General features: G+C 35.9%; 2 protein-coding genes across 2 annotated transcripts in view; one reads left to right on the top strand and one right to left on the bottom strand.

Moving 5' to 3' along the window:
- The window catches only part of LOC137398919 (sulfhydryl oxidase 2-like), a 300,984-nt gene extending 297,275 nt beyond the window's left edge, over nucleotides 1-3,709 (top strand). Inside the window, exons 6-7 of the transcript XR_010979057.1 lie at nucleotides 597-716; nucleotides 3,608-3,709. The gene's annotated coding sequence lies outside the window, so the exon portion shown is untranslated. The remainder of the gene's footprint in view (nucleotides 1-596; nucleotides 717-3,607) is intronic.
- The window catches only part of LOC137398395 (serine/threonine-protein phosphatase 6 regulatory ankyrin repeat subunit B-like), a 627,280-nt gene that overhangs the window by 337,930 nt on the left and 269,018 nt on the right, over nucleotides 1-20,332 (bottom strand). The gene's annotated exons all lie outside the window — the stretch shown is intronic.

Here is a 20,332-nt window from a genome sequence, read left to right as displayed (position 1 = left end):
ACTTACATATCATCTAACAGTGCATGATAAAAGCAAAGAAAAGGTGTTACTACGTCAAAGAAGGATATCATTTGGCTGTCTAACTTAAGCAACGGATTATTACAGCCAATAGAAGTGGAGTTGGCTGAAGCAGAGAATTTTCTCAATTTTAAACGTGAAGTGCATTTTCCTTGGTGACAAAATCAACAATGATATGGATTAATTCCATGTTTTTCAACGAATACAAGAAATTATGTATTTGTAAGACAATAATCTGTTTTGTTAAATTTCAACTTAAACTTAACATTGTTTATTTAATCATCACTCTTATTGTTAGTTATATTCTCATCTGTTAAATTAACTGCTGCTAATCACTTCTGTATCAACAGATAAAATGAAAATATTTATGACAATTCTTTATTCGGCGTTATCGACACTTTGTTTACTCATTGTGGCTAGCTTTGTGACATTAACCCAAAACCTTTTTTTACGGCAATACTAATTATTTCCTGATCCCTCTGTTTTGCTACCTTTTGGTTGATAGCATTTTTAGTTTTGTGTTGATCTCTCTGTAACTACAGAAAGAGTGTAATCATCTACATTTATTATACTGTCAGGCAAATAAGAGGTTGGCTGGAAAGACCAGTGAGGATCCCGTGTATCCTAAAATTGAGCTTTTTTCTAAGGAGTTGTGCCCCTTGTGCAGGAATCCCAAAAGAATGTGGAAGGAAAAAACGGTAAGGTTTAAAAGTATCAAAACATTGACCTCCCTAACATAGCACTAAGCATGCATGTTTCTATCTAAGCAAGGAGAAGTTCACCGTTAGTGTTAAATTTTTCTATACCTTGATATCCAATAACTCTGCCAACTCGGGTGATCAATTCTAACTCTCGCAACAATGTCACCTGCAATGAGCAACTCATCTTTGCTGGGTCGATTTTTATCATGCATTTCAACTGATTGCAAAAGTGTTTCTTGGTTTTGTCAAAATTTTTCATAGTAGAAATACAGGAGCTTATGATAGACAAGTACATATTTCTCTGTAATGGCATGTGCAGAGTCATTATCCTGTGAATCACTGCGATTGAGTCATGCTCTATTTCCTTGGCTATGCCATTTCTGGTAGCAAAGCCAACTCCAGTCTTTTTTTGTTTATGCTCTTCTCTGCCACTCTAATAAAATGTGTTGCTGTTGCTCACTAAACTCCTTGATGGTGTTAGACGGGTCTCACAGAGTGCTGCAATATTAATGTGGTATATCTGAAGTTCTGTTGACAGCGTTAAGTTATGGCTACATGTAACGAAGGGTTCGTTCAATATGACCGAATTCACGAAATTAACAGAATTCACAGATTTATCCAGCCGAATATCACAGAATTATTTGAGCTGTGCATGCACACCGAATTCATCGACAAAGCGTTTTTAATTGGTTAGACAAGTTATCAGCGAGCATGATTCTAGCAGCTTTTGCAATTAGTATAGTTCAAGACACGTATCGAGGCACACAATAAAAGTACGAGTGCAATTCAACTGTTTCAACTACACCGGATGAAATTGCTTAGGTTGCGATATTGTTGGTTAGCGAGCACAATTGTGACAGCGCGCTATGCTGCCCTAAGGTGGCTTTTGACTCCTAAAGCCTAAAGTACGCCAGAGATAGAGAGAGAGTCTTGTCTTACGAGCGTTTATTAATATACTGACAACAAGTACGAGGATTATAAAACTACAGGTCTCGATCTAATAAAACTGCATGCTTTTATATAGTTTTGACAGCACAAAACACGTGATTCATACTAGAAAAATGAGCCAAACACAAAATACATTAAGGAGACAAGAATGAATAATATGTTTATAATTTTGTTAGGTTACAACGGTCAGACAGAGGAGATTCACATTGGCACTGAGTGCTTTGCGGCATGATGGTAGAGCGTACACAAGCAGTCAGTGCATTGACGTTATAAAATGAGGGTATTTCTTACAGCCACTGTACACAGATAGGGGTCACAACCCTTCGAATGAAATGTTAACTGTCATATACGGGTACTATCGCAATGTTTGAGAGTCAAGCTTGACATATCTTACACAATTCTAACATCTTTTAAAGTTTACGTAGTTCGAAGCACATACGGCGATATGCAAGAAAAATATTACGGCAATTTACCATAGTAAATATAATGGAACTGACTTGATTGCGCTAAAGAGGACAATGCTTTTACCACGGAACTTTTGCTGCTAAAAAGAAAATTGTTATTATTGAAAAGAAACGATCTGTAGCCATAGTGTACAAACAATAAGAACCAACAATAGCGCAATCTAGGCCATTGCATTGTGTGTACTATGTTGAATAGCACTACTACTTTTATTGTGTGTCGTCATACGTGTCTTGGACTATACTAATTGCAAAAGCTGCTAGAATCGTGCTCGCTAATAACTTGTTTAGCCAATTAAAAGCGCTTTGTCGACGAGTTTGGTGCGCATGCACAGCTCACATAATTTTGTTATATTCAGCCAAATAACTCTGTGAATCCGGTCAGATTGAGCGAATAATTCGTTACGTGTGTCCATGCCTTTAGACAGGTCTCACACAGAGTGCTTCAATATTAATCTGGTTTATCTGAAGTTCTGTTGTTGACGGCGTTAGACAGGTCTCGCAGAGTGCTGTGATATTAATCTGGTATATCTAAAGTTTTGCTGTTGACAGCGTTAGACGGGTCTCACAAAGTGATGCAATATCAATCTGATATATTTCAAGTTCTGTTTTTGACAGCGTTAGACGAGTCTCGCAGAGTGCTGTGATATTAATCTGGTAGATCTAAAGTGTTGTTGCCACTAGTGCAATCTTTCATTATGATTGATTTGAGCTATCACTACCAAGATCTCTTCTGCAATTACCAAGATGGTCTTGTTTTTCCTTTGTTTCCTTCCTAGCTGTTATTTCACTGAGTGATGGCGCCAGAGCTCCACAGCGAAAACATTTTTTCAGCTGGACGATGGTCGAGCTGATATGATTAGTAATGATTTGAGTCATTTCCATAAAACTGCGTGTAAAAGGTTTTCGCTCTACTAGAATCTTCTTTTGGCAATAGAGATATATAATCTAGCAAGCAAGAACAGGTCTACACATACTGTCATCTTTGGTCTGCTGCTGCGGCTAGCTGAAGACTAACTTTATTTTTTCCTGTCTTTGAGTGTGGCCATAGCACACTCTATAGCACCTTCTGGGAAGTCTAGTCAGACTTTATGTTGGGTATTTTACTTCATTCTAACAGAATGCCCAAATACACCCCAGTTTGGAGCTGGTAGTGCCAGTTTAGTCTCCGGCAATACGACCCTTGAAGCAGGTTTTGTATTATCCGATAGCAGGTGCAAGTATCAGGTGCAAGTATCAGGTGTGATGGGTAAATTCGGTATACAGTAGACCCTTCTACAACATAGACAATATATTCCAGGAACCTTTACCTTATAGTGGTACCTTATTGCCTTATATTACTTGTAGTGGTAATGAATTGTCAAGGTCATTTATTATGAGTGTAGTTGGTGAGTACAGTGACTATCTGTTAGTTATGTACACCCAGTCAGTAGTTACCTGTATCAGCTCATATTTATTTGATTGTTTTGTTTCTTACAGGTTTATGATTTTCTACATTCACTCTATGCAGATGTTAGACCCTTCAAATTTCCTAAACTCCTCTCTCAGGCTCCGGAGTGAAAGCACTTGCCAGGCGTGTACTCACCGCGAGATTGGGATACCAAAACTGCTATAGGTCGTGCAGAAATGTCTATGTGCTATTTATTGTATATTACATCTGCTATTGTAATTGCCGGTTTGTTCTATTTTGTTGTCATCAAGAGATGACTTCGAGCTTTACCTTTTATCAGTTACACTTTATACATTTTATATTTCAATTGACTGAGCAATAAAACTATCAATAGAAAAACTCGTTGACTCTATGAATATTCAAAATCCTTCTATGCTTCCAATGTCTCTGTTTTTTTGTAACGGACTCTTGATTTTTACAGATTTGCTACAAATCTTTCAGGATTTTTAGATTTATTTCTGTCAACTGCCTACTACTCTCAAAATATCTTTGTAGATCTCTGTTGATGTTTCTAAACTTCTAAAAGTAACATGGTAAACATCTAACATGGTAACAAGATAAACTTTGTAACTAAACAGGTGCCTAGTCATGTGAGAGTCTGGTAGGTGTCATCTCTCTGATAAAGTTAATTCCAAGCATTATGACAGATATTTAATGACCAACTCAAACAACACCCCTCCTGGAATTTAGCTTTAATGTACATCATTTATGTCAATCAGCTTATCATAGATCTGCCCAACATGCAGGCTGCTGCTATGAGGCAATGGGAAGAACATATTTTTGTCTCCATCAGCTATGGATATGCAATTACATAATGACAAGTTAATGTTTTCACCAACATAGTAAGGCATTCCATAAAATTGTACTATTCATTTTAAGATAAGAATATGATGACTGCTGCCATGAAGCACTGGGAAGAATATATTTTATCTCAAGGGTTGTTTCAACACCTCTTCATCATCATGTAGTAGCAGATGCTACTGAATGAATGATATAAATAGATGTGTATAATATGATAGATATAATATAATAATATAGATGTAAATAAATGCGCATAATAAATAGCTCAATTTTTCTTTGATTTTTTTCATGATGAGAATATTATTACTATTTGGGATCTATTGAAACAGTGAAGTAAGGCAAGGAGTCCTAGTAAGTTGCCATCATATTAACAAACTTGCACTTCAAATACTTATTAAAAATCCTGATAACGCGCACAATAATATTTACCAGTGAGAAAATATTAATGTGACTAATAGCTTTTATATCAAGTAATAGAATCTTTCTCTTTAAGATTTATCTTCTCTCACTTATTACCTCTATTGTTAAAGAGTTAATCTTCATGGTCTGTATAAACCTGTCAGCGCCACAATTACAAATTACTTCCCTATACAAAATATCTTAACTACCATTCAATACATTATTATGACATCAATAGTGAACCTTTTTAGCTTTCGGCATGTCTTGTTATAACTGTGGAGACACCTGCACATTTCATCAAAAAAGTACTATGTGTTCAATTTTGAGTATTAAATTGCATTTTGAATCAGTGGATCACAAATTTCCAAATAAACATGTTTTATTGATCAATTCTGAATCAATACAATTAAGAAAAGTGTCACCCATACTTGTGCTCTATGCTGCAAAGGTATCACAACTCCAGCAGCATCTGCTGATTAACTTTGCATCGCAAGTCAGCCATACATATGGAGCTATAAAGCTGGATTATCTAGCGAATAGAATAAAGTTTGTAACTAAACAGGTTACTAGCCATGTGACAGTCTGGTAGTTGTCATCTCTCTGATAAAATTAATACCAAGCATTGTGACAGATATGTAATCACCAACTTAAACAACACACCTGGCATTTAGCTTTAATATATACAATGTATGTCATTGATTAGCTTATCAGATATCTGCCCAACATGCCGGCTGTTGCCATGATAAAATGGGCGGAACATATTTTTATCTCCATCACTTATGGAAATAAGATTATATGATGAAAGTGCTTCTTTTGACCTACATAGTAAATTGCTTTATATTTTTTACTGTTCAATTTAAAATTTGCATATAATGACTGCTGTCGTGAAACACAGGGAATATATTTCAAAGATAAACACATATTTCATCTCAAAGACGTATTTCAATGCCTTTTCCTTGTCAGGTGGTAGCAGGTGCTACTTCAAATCTGTATACCAACGATTTTTTTATTCATTTTATGAAAAGAATAATATTACTATTTGCAAACCATTGAAACAGTGAAGTAAAGTCAGTAGTCTTGATAAGTTAGAGTGGCAAACTTACTCTTCACCAATACTTATAAAAAAACTTGATCACTTATTCAATAATATTTGCTAGTAAGGCTTTGAGACCATATAGTAACATTAATCGTAGCTTTTATATCCAGTAACAGAATCTCTCTCTTTAGATTTGTCTCCTCCCACTTATTTCATCTATTGTCAAAAAGTTGATTTTCTTGCTATACATAAACATGTCAATTTATATATATACTTACAGTTACAAACCAATTTCTTATAAAAGATGTCTTATCTACCATTCAAAACGTTTTGTGATACCATTATTGGATCTCTTTTAGCTTTTGGCATGTTCTGTGATAACTTTGGAGACACCTGCAGGTCTTGTCAATAATGAAATATGTGTTCAAATTTGAGTACTAAGCTGCCTTTATTAAACAGTGAACCAAAAAGTTCAAAAAGAACATAGATTGAAATATTTTTATTGATCAATTCTAAATCAATACAATAAAGAATGTTGGCATCTATATTCAGCTTTATACTGCCAAGGTATCGCAACTCCAGCACCACCTACTGACTAATTTCGCATGACAAATTAGTTAGAATAGTTAAATAGCTAGCACTCTATTTATTGACTGGTATCACCATCTGTTCAAAGAATCATCTTCTCCTAACTAACATTTCCTTCTTCAAAGAGTCAACCTTCATGGAATAGGTATGTCAACTTTTTGGTTTTAACAGATCCAGATTACTTGCTGGAAATGAAAGCTTATAACTCCCACTAATTTTTTCCGCTCATTTCAACAGCATGTTTATTGATGTCAATAACATTAGAACCAAAAAGTAAACCTTTATTCATGTAATAAAAAAACTCAACAAAATTTTCATTAACTTCCAAATTTTAAATAATATACATGTAGGTCTCGATATCTGTAAGCGGAGCTAAGTCGCACATATTGAATTAGTGTAATAGGGATAGCAAGTTAGTAAACTTGATGCCAAGCGCATTTGCAGCGTTTTGCAATATTACACATATGTAAGCCAATCAGGTATGCTCTGTCAACCACATCTGAACTCTGTTTAACCAATAAAAGCTTAAAACAGCCTAAAAGTTACTCATGAAGCTGTTGCTATGCAAACCAAGTATAATAAAGTATGGCATTGCATAAGTCCAAAAAGCGTTTTTTTAATTGACACATTATTGATAATAGAGATTTAAATGATACTGTCAAAGAATACATTATAATCGTAACAGATGCAGAATCATCTGATGAAGAATCAGGCTTAATTTAGGGGATTATCCATGTTCAATTGAGGCCGAAGATGATTGTAAAGAAACAATTGCAAGGTTGAAAGAGTAGGACGCATTTAGGGTTGAAACTGCGTTAGAAAACTTTATTAATTATGGTAAACTTCACATTGGTAAAAGAAAATCGACCTTCCTAACCACTCTCTGTTTTGCAAAAGCTCTTGTAAATTGGATCCAGGAGGCTCTAAGTGTATTATTCAATTCAAAAACAATGAAATCAGTATCTGCAGATGCGCTTGCTCTGAACCAATCAGCCCTGAGTTAGATATTGCTAAATTAGCCAAGATGGAATGTAGGTTTCATGCTAGTAAGCACACTGTTTTTACTAAAAAGGGCTAGTAATTCTCTTAAACAAAAGTGCTCACATGTATGTCAACTTAAATAGCCTTATGATGTTTGCATATAGGCACACTATATGTGTTAACACTGGACAAGATTGTAAATTATTACGAGTCAGTCCAGTCATTTATTCCAAGGAGGCTGAATCATGGAAACAAAGCAAATATCACATATGATCAGTCCATATGCTTTCAAATATTCATGAAGAATTTTTTGCAGCAGCACAAGTTAGTGCTACCTGGTAGACTGAATGGTATATTCAGAGAAGCTACAGAAGTGTTGACTTCACACATGACTAAAAATACTTCTACAGCCAATATTGAGAGACAAGTTATAATGCCAAATGTTTGAAAGTCAGCATCTCTAGTTTTAAACAACTGTCGAAGTTGCTGTTTCCTGGAGTACACTGCTGTAAACCCATGACAAATTTATGCTGGACTTATCAGGGGAACAACAATATTATCTACCAGTAAGTATTTGACTGTTTGCCTGTATACTCTAATTTGTGATGTAGCTAAATCTTGAATTAGCTTCAAAAACCTTTTTGTAAGAAAATTTGTCGATTTCTTTCTGCTTACCAACTATTTAAATTATAATAGTTTCAAATTTAAGAACACTTTCCGAGATCATGACCCATATATTGTGTATATTACATTTGAAAGTATATTATCAGAATTGTCTCCTCACAACAACTGGATCTATTGTTGAAGAGTTATATGTTCATACCAGACATGAATACTAAGGCTGTGCCATAGATCTGACATGAATAGAAAGGCTTTCTGTCATAGATTTGACATGAATACCAAGGCTATCTGTCATGATTGCTAAAGCTATCTGTCATCAGCCTTTGCATTGGCCCTAAAGTATCACGTCTCCTGGCAGCAGCAGACAATCATGCTATTTGTTGGTATGTGTTAGACATTTTCTCTTTGTTTTAACGAGGCAGTTTTTGTAACGCATGTTTACATAAGAGCCAAGAGCTTGGCTTGATAAGAGATCTTTTGGTGCAACTTGTTTCTTCAATAATACCCACTATTCAATAATACCCATTATCTTTGGCTATTAGAGATGAATTTTACTACAATTTAGATGGTCTACCTTATCATTAGACAATCATTGATGTTCCTGTTAGCTACTTTCTTATCAATGCTAAGGAACTGTTCATATTTAATGTTAGAAGTTTGGCCAGCTGCAGCAGTAAGACCAGCTCTAAAGCATTGAAAGGTCCACATTGAGTAGGGATAGCATCTGTTAATCCAGTCTACAAGATTTGGAGTTTTGCCAAGCTATGCAGGTGGCATTATATAGCATGAGTGCAGTTCAATAATGGACATGTGTGCTCATAAAAATCCCTGCTAGATCAGTCCAGAGGAGAAAATGTATCAAGTATAAATATGAAGTTGTATTTCATTATAAATCTTGAACAAGAACTACAAGTGCTTTCAATTAAAAAAAGAGAAAGGTATCAGCCCAGAGGCTCATGAAGCTGGTCCCCTGTCTCGTCTGTATCAGTAGGAGTACGCAGATAAATATCTAGTCTGTTAAGTCTTCCCATCATGGCAGCTAAACCTAAATAAACAGATATTCATCAGTGTCTATTATAAGCAATAATAGAATTACTCTCTATCTATGAGAATTAAACAATCTCACAATCACCTTGTATAAACCATCCTTCAGACTAAGGGAATGTTTACAAGAGATGGTTTGGAAATGTAAAAACTGTAGTCTAATCTGCTGAGCATAGCAATACATCTTAGCCTGTGATTCACCTGTTCATAGCTACCAATTTTGAGTGATTGTCTCTTTTTGAACATCAACTAATAGAATTAATTACTGACCAGCCAATAGCAATGATGAAATAATACTCATCATATCCATTCCTTATAAGTTAATAACTAGCAAGACAAAGTACACATGAAGGTAAATGAATACATGTTGTTAATGATGGACGGTAAATATGTGGATGTTAAAATTCAAACACTAGTTGAACTGTAGGTAAAAACTTTACCTGCCGTCTTGCGATTATCCACTTCCTGCAGGGCTACAATCTGCCGCTGGGACTTCTCCCTCTGATTGGTCAATTCCAAAAAAGCGATAGAATCAGGGCTCATGTACTTGTACTGTTACATCTTACAATAAGAAGCAATAAGCAAATGTAACATTGCAATCAGATAGCTTTATTAGCAACTGAACCAGAGTTAACAATAGCCAACTGAACACTGAACAATGTCAGCTGACCAGCTGGTAAGTAAAGCCTGGTTTCCATATGACAGCGAAATGATCGTGCGCGGTCCAATAATTGTCCGCAATGCATTTCACGGGCTACGATGCAGTATTTCCATATTGCGCGTAAGCACCATGCTTGCATTGGACAGGGTGGGTAATTTCTTTACTTTTTTTGTAGGAGAGACCGATTAGTTCGGAAAAACCGCCCTCCGTTGCGACCACAGTTGTCCTTTAGCGGGGATATTGTCGAAGCCGAGACCGGGCCGTAGTCTACACACACAAAAAAAACAACAAAGGTCCACGTAGTTATGAGTAAAAACAAAAGTATCCACCCAAATATCTCACCAATCTGATGAGCAGCACACACTAAAACTAAACCAATCGACTGAGCCACCCATCATGTAAAAATATTCCAAGTTTCAAGTCATGTCTTGCACAACTCACCTTATGGTTTGTCAAGACTTGTCCTAAAGTCCCTATTAATTTTAGACTGTCCAATATGTTTTAGAAATGGTCGCCGCTAGCCTAGCCTAGCGTCCTGATTCAACATCTTAGTAACTATCGGGGCATTGCTGAGTGCTCCCAATCCTTTTGAGTCTTTCTTAAGTTTTGTTCACAATAGTGTTAACCCGATTTTGGTTGGTTCTTGCATGCTTAAGAGAGACTCAGAAAGATCGGGAGCACTCAGCAATGTCTCGATTGTTACTAAGATGTTGAATCAGAACGTTAGGCTAGGCTAGCGGCGACCATTTTTAAAACATATTGGACAGTCTCAAATTAAAAAGGGACTTTGGGACAAGTTTTGACAAACCATAAGGTGAGTTGTGCACGACATGACTTGAAACTTGGAATATTTTGACATGATGTGTGGCTCAGTCGATTGACTTAGTTTTTGTGTGTGCTGCTCATCGAATTGGTGAGATATTTTGGTGGATACTTTTGTCTTTGCTCATAACTACGTGTACCTTTGTTGTTTTTTTGTGTGTGTAGACTACGGCCTGGTCTTGGCTTCGGCAATATCCCCACTAAAGGACACCTGTGGTTGCGACATTGCGCTGTCATATGAAAACCAGGCTCACTCTTTTGTACAGGATACCCATTAGGAAAACAGCCCTCCGCTTGAATTGTGGGATAGGCTGAAAGGGTCGAGCAGTGTATTGTGGGATACATCATTGCGCGCACCCGTTGCAGGGTTCCATTCTGTTGGATCCTTGCGATCAGCGTACACAAGTCACGCGATCGTCGTGCGTTGAAGTTTCCATATCACAGTTGGCCTACGCATGATGTTGTGTGCCTTGTTGGGTGCCTTGCGCTGTCATATGGAAACCAGACTTAAGACAAAGGATAGGGGAATGACTCATCATAAGCTATTTATAGAGCACTAGCCGCACATGTCTGGGCAGGATCTAAACTGAACTCTAGTGATAGTGCATACATAACAGATACTACATACAAAGGAGATGTAAATACAGTCAAACATGGATAACTCGAACTTCAAGGGACCGAGCAAAAGTGTTCGAATTATCAGAGCATTCAAGTTATCAGAGCACTGTCACAAGTCCATATATTTACTTATTTATTAGTAGATACATGTACATATACAAACTATAATATAAATCAAAAGCACAAATGGCTTGTTTCAAATTAAATGCTTCTAATGTAAAGTTTAAAACGTTTTCATGAAAAAGTATAGAGATTTTTCTATCACTTGAGATTGGTTTGTTGTTTGAGGTGATGTTATTGCCAGGACGTTTTTCAGATTGACATTGGCAAAACTTGATCGTTGTTGAAATGCTCAAAAGAAAAGACATTTTTTTCTTTTGGGGTTTTACCCACGATCAATTTTGCCGTTTTTTCTTGAAGTTTATGCAGATTACCTTACTTTACCTGGGATTCGTTAAGAGCAACACTCCGAGGCAGTTCAATTAGAAGTTTTACGAGGTTTTACGTACATTCTATATCACTCACGCTTTTTAATAGATACTTATTGAATGTACACACGTATTCTGTGTTTAGGTCAAACGATGAATAGTTTTTTGTAGCTCAGACAACGTATACGTTTAATTACAACATTTTTAAGACGTTTTAAACATTCAACATTCCGACGTTGATTCAACACGGAATCAACGTCGGAAAACTATTCATCACGGGCTAGCCGAGTCACGCACTCAAGGATTTTCGCCACGCACATACAAAACAACATGCGATTTTTGTTTTGTATGTGAGTGGCGAAAATTCTTGCGCGCGTGACCCGGCTAGCCCGTGCTATTCATCGTATCGCAGTATAAATCAAATTTCACCAAACTTTTAGAAACGTCGTTGACAAAATTATTTTGCCGATGGTGGTAATAACGACGCTTATGAATTACGAAAAGATGAAGTTTACCTCTATGGCTTTGAATAAAGTGATTTTCTAAAGCGAAAACAACCGTTTCGGTAGCTGTTGGGCAAAAAAAAACAGTTCGAATTAACAGTGTTGAGTTCGAGTTATCTATAGCAATTTATCATTACGTGGGAACGGACCAAAGGAAATGTTCGAATTAACCATGTGTTCGAGCTATCCGTGGACGAGTTATCCATGTTTGACTGTATGTCATTCATATCTTAAGACAAGAAGAAATTCCAGTTCTACTGAAATTGTCAGCGGAACAACAACATTATCTACCAGTAAGTATACAACTGTTTATTAGTATACTTTAATGTGTTGCTAAGTATTGAATTACCAACATAGAAAACTCTTTAGAGTTTTTCTTTTCAATGATTCAATTTTCACTTTACAGATGATTTAATAATCAATAATTTTTAGATAATTTTTGATATTAAAGATGTGGTTGCGTCAAATTTGAGTTGATCTTAAAAGAAAGCATTTTTTTTTCTCTATCAGTTGATATGTTGTTTGTTGTGTTAGGCGAGCTCATTGCCAAGATGTTTGAAGATTAGAATCGAAGAAATCTTATCGTGGTTAAAAAGCTCAGCCCAAAAAAATGCCCAAATTTGCCAAAAATGTTGTGTGATTTATCTGTCAATATATCTCGTATTCACATCGGCTATTTGCGATAAAATTTTAGTCCTACGTGGCACTATTGGCATATATTTTATTTTGTATTTGCTCATGTTAATTGGAATAAAATTTTAAATCTTGCTACAGATACATTATTATGAATGTTTCAAAGGCCTCAAATAACGAAAACTGAAAATTTGTCTTACTCACTTTCTCCAAATGCTGTGTAAACATTTGAGTACTGACTACCAATTCTACTGGTCCACGGTAATTCTGTCAAGCAAACTATGTAGAATAAGGTCTTTGTAGCAGCACAGTTCCGCCGCTACCCACACTAATGATATACAGCCTTGCAAAAGCCCCGTCCACATTATGTCCATTGCCTATCCCCGGGGCGTGGCTGTATATCATTGCCCACACCGAAAACTAGTTTCTTACTACCGTAAGTAGAATAAGCAAGCTGTGTCTTTGAAAATAATATACATAGGGAAAGAGTTTTAAGGATGAGAAGTCTGCTTTAAACTGGATTTGAACTTACATTCTCCAGTTTTGAGGACATCCAAATACCGTATCCAATTTACTACAATATTCTGCAAATCATGTTTTGCATTATCTTCAACAATATTATTTTATTATATAATTTTTACAAGCAAAAAGATTTTCATCTCGGCATAAAGCTTTTATTAAAAATATTCATCAAGTGGTGGCCAATCACATAGTTTTAGCTGATACAATAAGACAAATTCATCTACTGCAGCAAACACAAACAAAACATCATGGTTTATCCAGCATACGTTCAAGTCTCTCTTTCTCCTTTATGGCAGTTTCCGCACTGACAAAGCTGCTTCGGCTGGTGGGACCACATAAACATCCTGTAATCAGTAAAACAAATGCAGTAAATACATGTCATTCATAGATATGGCGTTCTAAAGCGTATCTACTGAAAGCTTTCAAATTGGGAGTTTCATAGATTGCGAGTGTAATTTTAAAAACAAATGAATGTTTAACAAAGGCACAAGTACGCCAAGCCAACGATTTGAAGCTTTGGTTTTGGAAGTTAAAGATTTGCATTGATCAATCGACTTTCTTCTCTTTCTACAAGTGAAAAGTGAACATCTAAAGTCAAATCATAAATCTAATTTACTAAATTAAACTACTGCATAATATTTGAAGCAAATGTGGCTAGGTGAACCGATAAAAAATATAAAACGATAATTAGCGATTGCAAAAAGTTATAGTTTTATTAATTAGTACATGTATTAATAAGTACTAAAATATTACCTTTAGTATATTCATCAATCTAAGCCATTGTATTGCTAGATGCTATGGATTAAAGAGATGCCATCAAGACCTCACTGTACATACTTATCTCGCATGTGCAGGAAATTACATTTTAGCCCCAAACAGGGAAATATAATCTGAATGCAAACTCAACAGGAAACTCTATAGGAGACTCAAAGTAAAAGATAAATTTACCTCCATTCTCCGATCTTCCCCCGTAGAACTTTAACCACCTGATGCCCAAAAAAGTCGGAGTCACCTTCGCAGTAACTTCACAGCAAATTTTACAATAATGTTGTTCGCCAATAAAACATGTCGATCGAGTAATTCATCAAAGTAACGGTGTTAATTAAGTTAGTAAATATCGATGTCCATTTGGTTTATTAATAGAGTAAAATCCCTAGATTTGAGATCACAGACAACGCGTTTTACGAGTGATAACATTTATTACGACCTATATAAGAATTCGCGCTGATGATTGGCTAACGAAGCGACCTTATATTTATCGCGCGAGGTTTCTTTTCAGATGTATTACTAGTGACATCACAAAAGAAGCACCCGCTGGAATGTGAGCTTTTTAAAAGAGAGCCTCATTCAAATGCATATGTGACCTCTCGCGGGAAAATCAACCAACTGTCAGCATTCACTATCGTTAGTAATGGAGCTTCGAAGTTTGCATTAGGTTTGTTGGGGAGCACATGGTTACTTTGTTTATTATTTCACCTTAAACCAATCAGAGTGTGAGGAATTCATTTCTGAAGTCAAATAGTGATTTCATTGACTCCTTATGCCGGAACTTTTCGATCGAAGTCGTTGCTATGAAATCGTGACGCCATCAAAATGGCAACTCGTGAACATTCTAAAACTTTTTTAATCTGATGAATCTGAGGAACTTGGCACATTGCTCGATGAAATTGATGCTGAATATGGAGAAACAATGTCTAGAGATCCAGATTTTCATATTACTGATGACCTGCAAGCTCAGATGCCCGAATTTATTAAGGATGAAGAAGACGATGTTGAACCTACCGAAGGATTAACCGTTATTCACTCCAGTTATTCACAGTACTCCATTTAATGACTCAGAATCACCTGCTGCCAGCTTTCCAACTTATCTTATGGTGTCTGAGGAACCTATTAACTTCAGTTGCAAGTGTGACTGCATCAACAAATTTGATATAACTCTGATTTTCAGTCAGCTGACTTACAATGAAGAAATTTCAAAGACAGAGTTAGATTTGGTTGTTATTTTTTATGAATTTTTATTTACATAAGTCTGAATACGTTTTTTTAAGTTGTCACTCCATAATAGTAAACATTTAAAAACCCAAACAAAATTTATAATTACTGTCATATTTTAAATTAACCCTGCACTAGTTGATATGACTATTACTGGTCCATTTCTCTGTAAGTGTGTTAAAGAATTCCGTAAATATAAACCTGCCACGGTGAGAATTTTTTTTGTTTCAAATGCAATACGCACCCAAGAGCACTTTTACTTCTGTTCAAATATTACAAAAAAGTTTGTGTGAAAAGTGAAGTTAAGTGAGTGTTAAATTTCAACTGTTAATGTCAATTCAATTTTGATATGCATATTTTAAATGAATCAAAATGTATGCTTAAAGTTTGACTTGCAACAATATTTGCATTAAAGTTATCTAGTATCGAAAAGATCATCATTCAATTCTCTGCTGAGTTGTAGGTGCAAAATATAGAGAAATGTGATTACATGCTTGTAAAAGCTAAAAAATGAACGGGTAATTGCACCCATCATAAAAACATCGTAGTTTGGAATCTTCTTACTTTGATGGTGTTCTCAAACATTTTGGTTATTTTATTGACACATGATGTTATCACATGATCTGAAAGGCTAATAAAAGGTGTGATACAAACCATCTCGTAGCACTAGTTTACGACAAAAACTTCGGGTTCTACCGAAAAACCCTTATCAAATATAGCTGCTTGCTACCTTACAGTTTTGTTTCGGCTTGGTCCAATCATCTAATCGGAATCTGATAATGTGACCCATACTTCCTGCCAGATAGAGTTAACAATTTTTGCAGCATTTTCCGACTATTACATATGATCAACAGGCTTTTCATGTTTATCGAAGGATGATATGTACTAGGGTCGCATGTAGCTCGATAGTCGATTGCGATAGTAGATAGTTGTCTTTTTGATATGAATATGGTTGCTTATTTTCAGCCTATCGAAACATCCAAAACATCGCTATATCGCTATCGAGTAATAAAAAGTAATATAACCCAATATAGTTACTGCCCTCGGATAGATCGAACGCATGGTTAACTCGAACGGGTTTGTTAGGTTTGCTCCAACGCTATGACAAATTGCTTTAGATAACTCGATCTCAACTTGGTTAACTCGAACAGTTTTTTGACCAACGGTTACTGTGGTGACGGTTGTTATTGCTTTAGAATATCACTTTATTCTAATCCAGAGATAAACCTAAACTTTTAGTAGTTCTCAGGCGTCGTCATTACCATCATCGGCCAAACATTTTCGTTAACGACTTTTCTAAAGGTTTGCAATATCCAATTTTGCCAAACATCCGCTTAGCGATGGCCCTCCGAAAGCTAAAAAAAGTGAGCTGACCTTCGAATAAACTTAAAGAAAAATCGTCAAACTTGATCTTGTTTAAAACGCTCAAAAGAACAAGATGTCTTTTTTTGAGCATTTCAACAGCGATCAAGTTTTGCCAATTTTAATCTGAAAACATCCTGGCAATCACATCATCTAAAACAACAAACCAATCTCAAGTGATAGAAAAGTCTATACGTTCTGATGAAATTTTTTTAAACTTTACGCTACAAGCCTTATAATTTGCAACAAGCCATTTATGCGTTTGATTCACATATGGTTTGTATATGTACATTTATCTACTAATTAATACATGGACTTGTGACAGTGCTCTGATAGCTAGAATGCTCTGATAACTCGAACACCTTTTCTTATCCCTTCCCACAATCCTTGATCTTTTCAGGCACAATAATACGATAGTTTTACCAGCTGCCAAGTCACGCGATAACTATCGGTGAAATCAGTCTGCTCATTGATGATTCGATACTATCGCTATCAGTGGGACAACTCCAACGATAGTCGACAACACCTTTTCAAACGACAAATGCAATCCCTAATATGCACTTCTATGACCCAAGGTTAAAAATTTAAACAAATTTTTACGGTAGGTTTTGAAATATCAGTGCTCAAAGTGACAGTATTACAATGGCGATGAAATACAGTGCTGTGCAAAATTATGGCAACCTCCTGCACAATATGACACATGACACGCGTCACGTTCCATTGGTAATTTTTGTGCTTAAAATCAAGATAACTAAGCAATGTTATACATCATTTTGTCCAGAATATCGTGAGCAATTCAAAGATGCATTTAATTTTTAGCACATTCCAACTGGTTCTTTTTTATAACTGAAAACAATGTTTCTTATGGTGGTAAACTTTTCGCTATAGTTAAAGTGTTCGATATGGTTTAACAACAAACATTGCTCAATTGAGGAAAACTTACAAACTGAATCTTTGTACAAGTGATGGCGGCCCTGAAAAGGGTTATTGGGTTTAAAATTGAGGTCTAATACTTTGTTGGCCAGCCTTTATTTCTGATGACAGCATCACACCGCCTTAGCATGCTGTCAACCAGCTTTCGAGTTGGTACAGGTGTCACTATGTGATGCCAGGCCTCAATAATCTTCTCAATCACTTTTCTTTTGCTAGTATGTTTGCGCCTGCTAATTTCCATGCCCACTTTTTGCCACAAATTTTCTATCGGATTCAGGTTCGGAGATTGCGCAGGCCATTTTAGAAACTCAACTTGTTTGGTATCTGCCCATTCCTTCACTTTCTTTGCTCTACTTGTAGACGTTTAATGACAATATACATGGTTATATTGAATGCGTGAAGTATATTTGTAAAAATATTTCGACGAGTAAGGCTGCATGAAAGTGTAAATAGTAGCCATTGTGTTCAACTGTGTCCCATTTGAGCTGTTTTTTTGGAAAGGAATTCAAATCTACAACATTTTTGTGATGGCTGCAAGTACCTGTTCACTTTTGAGCTTTTACGAGCTTGTAATCACATTTACAAATATTTTGCACCTACAACTCAGCAAAGTAAAACACGGTGAATCTTTTGATACTAGATAACTGTAATGTGAATTTTGTTGAAAGTCAACCTTAAAGACCGCTGAGATTAAAGTACAAAAGCAAAAGTAAAACACAGAATGACTCGCTGAAATTTACTTAACTTAATTGCTGTTATATGAAGAGAACATCCGCCAAGGTATGCTCCCTAAATTTTCAACACATCAAATCCTTTTGCAAAAAATTTAAACACCCCTGACTTAGGGCAAATGTTATAGATCAGATATTAGTACTAAGGCTATGTGTCAAAGATTGGACATGAATACTAAGGCCATCTGATTAGTATTCGTGTCTGATCTGTCTATATCTATATATAGATATTTATATATCTACGCTAGATATCTATCTATCTAAATATATATATATATCGATCTAAGGGTTATAGACAACACATGATTACTAACGCTATATACCATAGATCTAACATCTGTCATAGATCTGGCATGATTGCTAAAGCTATCTGTCATCAGCCTTAGCATTGGCCCTAAAGTATTACGTCTATTAGCAGCAGCAGGCAGTGTGCTAATTGTTGGTTCATATTCAAATTTTTCTCAATTTTAAACGTGCACATTTTGTAAAGCTTGTTTACATAAGAACCAAGCGCTTGGTTTAACAACAGATTATTTGGTGTAACTTGTTTCTTCAATAATACCCTCTATTCAATAATACCCTCTGCCTTTGGCTACTAGAGATGAATTTTACTACAATTTAGATGGTCTACCTAAGCATTAGACAATCATTGCCGTTTCCGTTATCCACTTTCTTATCAATAATAAGGAACTGTTCATATTTAATATTAGAAAGGTGGCCAGCTGCAGCAGTGAGACCAGCTCTAAAGCATTGAAGGGTCCACATTTAGTAGGAAATTTCACATGAAAATCTATGCCCAACTACAAGATTTGGAGTTTTGTCAGACTATACAGGTGGTATTATAAGTATTGCATGGTTACAGTTCAAAGTTGGACAAGTGTCTATATTCATTAAAATCACTGCCAGCTGAATAGAGAAGAAAAAATGTGTTAGGAATATATATGAAATTGTATTTAATTATAAATCTTAAACAAGAACTGCATGTGATTTTTATTGAACAAAGAGGAAGGTATCAGCCCAGAGGCTCATGAAGCTGGTCCCCTGTCTCGTCAGTATCAGTGGGAGTACGCAGATAAATATCTAGTGTGTTAAGTCTCTCCATGATGGCAGCCATATCTAAAGGAACATATAATTATCAGTGTCTATTATAGAACTCTTCTCTACCTATGAGCTTTGTACTATCTCACAACCACCTTGTGTAAACCGTCTTTCAAACGAACGGCGGGTTTACAAGAGATGGTTTGGAGTTGTCACTACTGTGATATATTCTGCTCAGGATAGCAATACAATATAGCCTGCAAATCTTGTATTCACTGCAACCAATTTTGAGTGGTTTTCTCCCTTTGAGCATTTCGCAAATAAGCAATTACTGAACAGCCATTAGCAGTGATGAAACAATACTCCTCATATTTTTTCCTTATAAGTTAATAACTAGCAAGACAAAGTACACATGGAGGTAAATGAATATGTGTTGTTAATGATGAACAGTAAATATATGAGTGCTAAAATTCAAACACTAGTTGAATTGTGAGTCAAAACCTTACCTGCCGTCATTTGATTGTTTGCTTTCTGAAGAGCTATAGTTTGCAACTGAGACTCGACTAGCTCTTCCCGTAGTGCTGCAAGCTCCCTCCTGTGTTTGGTCAATGCTGAAACAACAATAAAATCATGGCTCATGTACTAGTATTAACTCCATAGGAAAGTGTAGTGGAAGATGCAGGGGAAGTGTAGAACTGCCATCTATATTTTATCACGAGAAGAAAATTCAGTTCTATCAAAATTAAAAACTCACCTTTCCCTTTCTGACTATCCACTTCTCGGAGGGCTGTGATTCGCTGCTTAGACTCTGCTAGCTCTTCTCTCTGATTGGCCAACTCTACAACAACAGTAGAATCAATGCTCATATACTGCTATTTCAAGATGAGACTCTGAAATATCTTGTGTGCAGATTATTTGCTCAAATTTTTTTAAATTGTTTTGCCTAACAAAAACCCTTTTGAAAAGAAACTGAATGTTACAGCTTTTTCATCCTCTGTTATCTAAAATAAAGTTACAACTTTCTGATTTGAAAAATTAAAA

The sequence above is a fragment of the Watersipora subatra genome, chromosome 6, assembly GCF_963576615.1.
Source record: "Watersipora subatra chromosome 6, tzWatSuba1.1, whole genome shotgun sequence".
NCBI classification, from domain to species: Eukaryota; Metazoa; Bryozoa; class Gymnolaemata; order Cheilostomatida; family Watersiporidae; genus Watersipora; species Watersipora subatra.
Note: the sequence above shows the minus strand (reverse complement) of the source record. Positions and strands in the feature narration are given on the sequence as shown.